Below are 8,145 nucleotides of genomic sequence, written 5' to 3'. Positions count from 1 at the left end.
ATGTATTATTTGATTTAATGTATTAAAATATATATGGCATATTTTTTTAAAAAATTACTTTGCCTATAAAAAAGAGCCTCTACAAATATAACGAAAAGAACGTGGGAGATAAACAAGTTAATGCATGCTAGACGATCCCTATAAGTAGAATCAAAAAGGCTATTTTGACCAAAAAAAAAAAATCTCAATTGTAAAGCTTTCAAAATGAAAATATGTTTTTTGGTCAAAAATACATTTTAAACAAGTACACTTGTTTAATAATACTTTGTTTTTAGTTAATTAATTTTTAAGATGATTTTGCTAATATTAGAGCATATTTTGTATTTAGCCCGTAAATCGAAACTGCTTTTGAGGAAGATTTACTTTTTAATCTTTTGAAAAAATAATTCATGTAACTACTTAAAAGCATTCTCTTATTATATAAGTGGGAGTTCGGAGGCTGAATTAGACACGTTTTCGTTGATGTGCCTGCTTCAGCAAGGATATTTTTTGAAAAAGTTAAATATTTTTTTATTATTTTAATTTAATTAGTGTATAATTTTTTCAAGGTTCCATTTTAGTTATGTTCTTTAGTTTTAAATCGTATCCTTGAGTTATAGCTTTATTGTCACGATTCAAATCAGGTTGTGAGTGACACCCACATTAACTCTCTAATGGGAGAACAAACTACACCCCAAACTAGCATTCTGACACAAAAGTTGGCATAAAAAATATGAAAACAGTGTTTATATAAGTTTTAAGGCGAGTTCCCATAAACCTAGAAAATTAAACAGTCAATCATAAATATAGCAAAAAACATTCGGAAGTCAACCTCCCCTAGAATCTGAAAGTCATTGTACCAGAACTTTCAAGTAAAAAATCTAAGAGTAATGGGATGCAACTCCAAAAACAACAATGTAAAATAAAGTTTGAATATATAGTTTAAGTCCGGAAGGATAGACTAAGAGCTAAGATGGATCCACGGCAACATGAAAGAACCGTCTCACTCTTAAATCCGATCAGTCAGTGATCTCCTAGTTGAGGTATGTCAGCAGCCGTCTGAAGATGTTTTTACTCAACAAGGAAGGAGCAAGTGTAGTATCAGTACACATAAACAATGGTGTACTGGTAGGATCATACAGTAAACCCAGTAAGTGAAATGTGTACAAGTAACCACAACATAGTAAGGATAACCATACACATAAACACATTACCAATTATCATTCACGAGCAATAACAATTCTACATTTAAGTCTTTATATCACAGTCAATAATGACCCTCTCATAAAACTCATACCCAATATGTATCGGAACCTGACACTCGATTCAATATATATGTGTTGGAACGTGACACCCAATCCATTATCACAATCACATTCACAAATCACAATGAATAGTTCACATACTTGCACAATCAAGTATCAGGTTCACTGCAAGCAATTGATCATAGTAATCATTTCATTAAGTCCATTACACATTTTCCTAATCTCATGCATGCAGGCAATACTATCAATTTCTGTAACGACTTGTCCCCGTCGTTATGGATAGGCTAATGGAGAAGTATTTTGGGCCAAAAAACTTTTGGATAGTAACTTCGAAAAAACTTAGCCTAGGCTAGACTTAGACGAATTCTGAGTCACGTAAGGTCTAGGGTGGCCTTATAAATGGTGGGGGATTGAATATCTAATTTGATTGGATAAGCTGATAGCCAAGACGATACGGAGCATTTACGACTTTGCGAAATCGCATTCGGACGAGTAAAACTCCCAGAATAGGAATTGGCGTGAAAAGTATAATTTAATATGTCTTTGAAAGGGGGTGTGTTGTGAAATGGGGAATTGGAGCTCAAGCTCCGAGCTCACTATTTCCGCATATCCCGTTAGAGCGGGATGGATCATAGTTTTATTCTGCAAAAACTATTCCTAAAATGACAAGAGGCGACCCATGGTTATTTTTATCATTTTCCACTGATTTCCATACTTCATTCCTAAACCCATAGACTTGGATGGGTGATCATTTGGGGAGGAGTTTAGACTGAAATTAATAATGGAAAATAGCCCTACAGTTTAGGATCATGGGTTTTGACCTATGAGAAGAATTATGTTATAATTCTACTCAATTAGGCTATTTTATTGATTTGTGTATATATGTGACTTCTTTTAGAGTGGTTGAAGCTCAAATTCGAGATAGGTAATGGTTTTGTTTCCCGTATGTATTTTATTTACTTGGTAAATTGCTTCATGGTATGCATATGTGTATATGAATAGGGGAAGATGCTAGATTTTATTTGAAATGGTCATTTACTGGCTTGTTTTATGATAAACTTGTTCTTGGTAACATGATGTTGAATATTGAATGTAATTGTAGTTGTTTTGTATATTGAGATCTGGTGTTACGTTCCAACGCATAAATTAAATCAGATGTCACGTTTCGACACAAACCTTCAACCAGGTGTCACGTTTCGACACAAGTTGAGTGTTTGTAGGTCCAATGAGAGGACTCTTATGTGGAGTTATATGATTTGAGGTTGTTGAACTGTGATCTTGATGAATATTGTTTGAGATCACACTGGTTAAGTTATTCTATATATATGTGTTTATTATGTTGAGTTTACTTATCCATGATCCGCCTACTTACTAACCGCGTGATTCTACCAGTACATTGTTGTTTTGTGTACTGATACCACACTTGCTCTGACTTTGTTGAGTACAGGGCATATTCAACCGGTTGCAGAGAGACCTCGCCTAGAGGAGTAGTTGTGTTCGAGTTTATGGGTGAACTATTCTTTCAAGCTGCCATGAACTCACTTTTTATTTCTAGTCTTTTTTGCTGGACTAAGATGTCACACATTGGTTTAGTTTTCATGACTATGTTTTTTTCTTCTTTTGGGATTGTACTCCCTTGTCTTAGACTTGATGTTATTAGAGTTTTGGTACATTCAACTTTCAGTTCCTAGGAGTAAATTTCCGCATACATGTTAAGTCGTTAATCATATTTTCCTAAGTTTATGGGAACTCAGACTTATATCATTAATTAAGAATGCTTCTGCATCCTTATCTTGTTTATCTTTTGCGTTTACTAATTGTTGGGCTGTTGAAAATAGTTCTCCCATCGAAGGGTTAGTGTGGGTGTCAGTCACAGCGGATCGGGGTCGTGATAATTATAGTTTAACAGGCACACATAACACGTACAGAAAATAAATCACTACCTACCTTGAAACCAAGCTTTGGCAACTCTAAAGAGTTAGAGTTTTCCCTTTCTAAAGTCTTTTGGTTGTTATTGGTCTAAAAACAACAATAATTACAAGAAATCAACAAACAAAAAAAATAAAAAAAATCAACAAACAAGGCTTACAATACCCAGATTATATCAAAATACTAATCTTGGCCACTTTCATGATCCTATCACCCAACTGGGGTTATTTCCCACGATTACATTCAGGCCAAGAACTCTCCCCCAAGATATTTACCATGGATTCTAGGTTCTAAGAGTCAAAATATAAGCTAAGTGAGCGATTAACTTACCTTTACACGAAAATTGGCGGAAAACTAAAGGAATATTGCCCTAGGTTGCTTCTAGGCTCTCAAGAACGAAGTAGGAACAATAAAAAAAATTGAGACTTTTCACCGTTTAAAGTCACAACTGTCCCGTCATGGCATCACTTACCCCGCCATGGCGGATTGCACGTGAATAGAACCTCGAAATTTGAGTCTCAGGCCCCCATTTTGCAACATGCCCTCAAACCATGAAGTTCTAAAATCAAACAGTCACACCAAAATCAATTACAGAAATTCTACTTGTCCGAATTTGATTTCATAAAGCCGTATAGGCTCCTCAGTGTCTTGGCTATCAACTCAAACTACCAAACTGACAATTAAATCAATCATCTATTACCGAATTACCCTAGATCTCACCTGACTCATATTTCGTTCAAGTCTAGCCTAGTGTCACAGACTTAGACTTCAACTAAGACCTCCGTGCGGCACTTGACAACTTACTCACGAATCTTTCAGGATCTTGTAAGCTCAAGTAAGCCTTTAAGACTAGATCGCTAAGGGAATGCTAGATTGCAAGAAAGACAAGAGAGCTTTTATGAAGAAGGCTTTTATATTGTTTTGGAAGAATGCTTGATTGCTTGATGATTTGCTACAAATGAATGCCCCCTCTATTTATACTACTCCTAAGGGGCTCAAGTGTAAATAAAAATTGCTATACAAGTCCCTCCATAGTTACAAAGAAGTCCCTCTCTAGAATTCTCTACACACTCTAGAGAATTCTAAGTCTTTCAAGACTTCTCTACAAGCTTCTATAAGGATCTAGAGTCTTCCACTAACCTCTCCAAGACTCTAGATTCTTCCACCTTCTTCAATATCAAGTGGCGGGCCATAACACTCTCCCCCACCTGATGTGGCGACGACCGCGGCGCACTGCTGCTGCAAAAACTCCCGGATCTTGTCTTTGAACTGCCACAGGTCTTCATATCTCTCCCAGGTGGCCTCCTCCGGAGATTGTCCCTTCCAATGGACTAAGAACATATCAGTGGCCTGTTGTCCCTGTTTTCGCTTGGCTTGGTAGTCCATAATGGCTTCGATGTCTCGATCATGCAAGGTGGTGATTGTGAGTGGCGCCCAACTTGATTCTCCTCGGCTAGGATCATCCTTGTGGGCCGGACACCCAGGGCAGCGTCGCACGAGGGCATTGATTGAGGCGATTTACTACTGGACACACATGCGGGACGATATTGAATGCTATGTGCAGACTTGTCTTATATGCCAGCAAGACAAAGTAGAGCAACGTCAACCAGGAGGACTCTTGGAGCCCCTGCCTGTAGCGGAGCGTCCATGGGAGAGCGTGACCATGGACTTCATCACATGCCTACCGAAGTCCGACGGGTACGGAACGATTATGGTCGTGGTGGACAGGTTTTCCAAGTATGCCAGCTTCATGCCCGCCACGGCAGGTTGCACTGCTAAGGAGGCTGCCAGGCTATTCTTCAAGAATGTGGTGAAGTATTAGGGATTGCCAAGATATATCATCAGCGACAGAGACACACGCTTCACCGGGAACTTTTGGAGAGAATTATTCGAAATTCTTGGCACGAAATTACATTTCTCCACTAGTTTTCACCCTCAGACAGACGGCCAGACGGAGCGAGTCAATGCCTTACTGGAGTGCTACTTGAGGCACTTTGTGAGTTCACATCAGAGAGATTGGGCGAGACTACTGGACGTAGCACAATTCTCTTACAACCTACAGCGGAGTGAGGCCACAGGGCGAACACCATTCGAGCTAGCCACAGGCCAACAGCCACAAACTCCACATTCACTACCGGCCGCATTCGAGGGCAAGAGTTTGGGGGCCTATCACATGGCCAAGGGCTTTGAGGAGAAGCTCGACACTGCCAAGTCTTATTTGGACAAGGCAGCGAAGAAGATGAAGAAGTTTGCCGACCGCAAGCGTCGTCCCACGGATTACCAAGTTGGAGACATGGTCTTGGTAAAGTTCAACCCCAGGCAATTCAAGGCGTTGCGAGGCATGCATCAAAACTTGGTGCGAAAGTACGAGGGCCTATTCAGGATCGTTGCCAAGGTTGGCAAGATCTCTTACAGGTTGGAGCTACCACCGCATATTAAGGTTCATCCAGTCTTCCATGCCAGCGTCCTCAAGCCATACCATGAGGACAAGGATGATCCTAGCCGAGGAGAATCAAGTCGGGCGCCACTCACAATCACCGCCTCGCATGATCGAGACATCGAAGCCATTATGGACTACCAAGCCAAGCGAAAACAGGGACAACAGGCCACTGATATGTTCTTAGTCCATTGGAAGGGACAATCTCCGGAGGAGGCCACCTGGGAGAGATATGAAGACCTGTGGCAGTTCAAAGACAAGATCCGGGAGTTTTTGCAGCAGCAGTGCGCCGCGGTCGTCGCCACATCAGGTGGGGGAGAGTGTTATGGCCCGCCACTTGATATTGAAGAAGGTGGAAGAATCTAGAGTCTTGGAGAGGTTAGTGGAAGACTCTAGATCCTTATAGAAGCTTGTAGAGAAGTCTTGAAAGACTTAGAATTCTCTAGAGTGTGTAGAGAATTCTAGAGAGGGACTTCTTTGTAACTATGGAGGGACTTGTATAGCAATTTTTATTTACACTTGAGCCCCTTAGGAGTAGTATAAATAGAGGGGGCATTCATTTGTAGCAAATCATCAAGCAATCAAGCATTCTTCCAAAACAATATAAAAGCCTTCTTCATAAAAGCTCTCTTGTCTTTCTTGCAATCTAGCATTCCCTTAGCGATCTAGTCTTAAAGGCTTACTTGAGCTTACAAGATCCTGAAAGATTCGTGAGTAAGTTGTCAAGTGCCGCACGGAGGTCTTAGTTGAAGTCTAAGTCTGTGACAACGTGGTATCAGAGCGAGGTTCTACTAAGGGATATGGCAAGTGAGGGAGACATCAACGCCACTACCGCCACCAACGTCAAGCAAGATGTTGGAAGGAAGCACCGCAAGGGAAAGAAAAACTCTAAGAGAAATGAGGAGGTGCCGCTCGAGCCTACATCAAGCGAGGCCCTAACATCCTACTCACCCTCGGCCACTGAGGTGAGTGACGATGAGCGAGGCGAGGAGCCCGTGGACGTCACGCCCGGCATGGAGTGGATTGCAAGGGTGGATGCTGCTCGGCAAGCAGTGGAGATATTAGGCAAGCGCTTAAACAAGGTCGACGGCAAGTTCAAGTCTCTGGAGGAGTTCACCCTTGAGGAGAACGACAACATCCGGAAGGAGTTGGAGGTGCGCAAGGCTGCCGAGTACGAGATGAAGGAGGTGATCACTTCCTTGGAGTGTCGGCTCATGGACGCGCTAAGCACGGTGGAGACCATGAAGGCCGAGATGGCAGCACTCAAAGGAGACATAGATGCTGGGAGATGCATGACGTCTAGTGCGGACCGAGAGGCCAAGATTGAGGCTCCCAAGCCACCAATGTTCAAAGGTGCTCGTGATGCACAAGAGGTGGAGAACTTCCTTTGGCACTTGGAGAATTACTTCAAGTGTAAATAAAAATTGCTATACAAGTCCCTCCATATTTACAAAGAAGTCCCTCTCTAGAATTCTCTACACACTCTAGAGAATTCTAAGTCTTTCAAGACTTCTCTACAAGCTTCTATAAGGATCTAGAGTCTTCCACTAACCTCTCCAAGACTCTAGATTCTTCCACCTTCTTTAAGATCAAGTGGCGGGCCATAACACTAGACTCAAATTTCTCAAGTTACTACTCAGAATTTTTTTAGCCCAAACTCCTTCCCAATTGGCTGATTCATAACGACGGGAACATGTCGTTACAATTATTTTGAATGTCACTAATATTTAAATAAACTTTATAATTCTTTGAGTAAAAATCAACGGTCGATGAAAAAAATACTTTAATTATGGACATTCCAATGCGCCTCTTCACATTAGATTTGTGTGAAAAAAAGAATGAGATTATTTACTATCGCACAAATAAAGATATAATTTATTTTAGAGTAAAAAATTTAAATCATTCAATCAATACCATTTAAAATTTATCAATATTAATAATATTTATCGTGTATTTATTTTATACTTAATGAGCTGATTTAAAATTCTTTAATTAAGATGACGTAGAAAATAAAATTGTGAACAAACATTGGCCCATGCACAACATGATTTTTTCTTGACTAGTTTTAGTTGCCGGTAAGCACCTTGCTCCTCCAATTTTAAAATTATGGGTTCAAGTCACCGAGAATAAAAATGATAACTCCGAGACAGGGGTAAAAAATATTATTATTTTAAAATAATAGAGGGATTGCTCAATGGTAGAATTATCCGCTTCCAATCTTAAGGTTCTAGATTTGAGCCGGAGCAAAAAAATTGAGCTCTTAAAAAGGGATAAAAAAAAATTACACTCAGATTTTCTTTAAAAAATTGATCAAACATCTCAAATATTTAAAATAAATATTTTTTTTCACTTTCTCCATCCACTTTACATGTCCAGCATGTTCAGGGATGGCTCAACAATGTTAAAAGAAAGGCATATGTCTTAGGCTCCAAATTTGAGGAGCCCCGTTTCTTTTTAACAACAATAGGTTATAAATTATTATTTTTAATAACTATGGAATACTATTTGTAGAAAAGGTAAATTTTTCATATAAAA

This window comes from Solanum dulcamara, chromosome 11 (genome assembly GCF_947179165.1).
Source record: "Solanum dulcamara chromosome 11, daSolDulc1.2, whole genome shotgun sequence".
NCBI lineage: Eukaryota > Viridiplantae > Streptophyta > Magnoliopsida > Solanales > Solanaceae > Solanum > Solanum dulcamara.
Note: the sequence above shows the minus strand (reverse complement) of the source record.